We start from the raw sequence: 1,047 nt of genomic DNA on the forward strand, positions 1-1,047 counted from the left end.
AGAGAAGCATGGAGGCAGCAGGGAGCCAGCACCTTCCTAGGCACCCTGTAAATTACAGGCCTGACTGTAAAGTTGATTGATTTTGTTTTGTTTTTCAATACGGGGTTTCTCTGTATTGTTTTGGTGCCTGTCCTGGATCTTGCTCTGTAGCCCAGGCTGGCCTCGAACTCAAAGAGATCCGCCTGCCTCTGCCTCCCGAGTGCTGGGGTTAAAGGCGTGTGACACCACCGCCCCCCACCTTGATTTTTTTTTTTTTAATGTATACAGTGTTCTGTCTGCATGCATGCCCACAGGCCAGAAGAGGGCACCAGATCTCATTCTAGATGGTTGTGAACCACCATGTGGTTGCTGAGAATTGAACTTAGGACCTCTGGGAGAACAGCCAGTGCTTGTAACCTCTGAGGCTGATTGATTTTTGAGACAGAGTCTCATGTAGCCAAGGTTGGGCTGGAACTAACTCATAGAGATCCGCCTGCCTCTGCTCCCTGTGTATCATCATGGCTCACCTCACTATAAATTCTTGCTGTCACAAACCGTTTGCCAAACCACTTCCCTGGCAAAAGGGAATGGGTGAACTTATTCCAGAGACCTCGTGTTTAAAGTACCCGGCACTAGCAAATAAAATAGTGGTAGACTTCCTCCAACACCCACCTCCTGGGCCCTTTATAAGGAAGGAGAGACAGGGTCAGGTAAATAACACATCAGACTGGTCTCAACAGCACAAAACAATAGGAGTATGAGCTCAGTTCCCAGCTGGCGACGCGGAAGGACTTCCAGGAGTGTGCTCTTAACAGGACAGAGGGAAATTCCCGGCCAAGGAAGGAAGGAAGGGCCTTGTAAGGCGACAGTGACAGGGACTGCAAATCGCAGAACGCTTCTAAGGCTCGGGATAGCGTCGTGTTACACTTAACGCAGTGATTCCTGGAGCAGGGAGTGGACAGCTTCTACATAACCGGTCCCCTCGGTCACGGCGAGGGCGTAGGAGGGGCAGTATCTCGAGGAGGGCTGCTTGGCCACGCGAGGGCAGCAGCGGCCCTCGCTGACCCC

Source organism: Onychomys torridus, chromosome 6 (assembly GCF_903995425.1).
Source record: "Onychomys torridus chromosome 6, mOncTor1.1, whole genome shotgun sequence".
In the NCBI taxonomy this organism is placed as follows: Eukaryota; Metazoa; Chordata; class Mammalia; order Rodentia; family Cricetidae; genus Onychomys; species Onychomys torridus.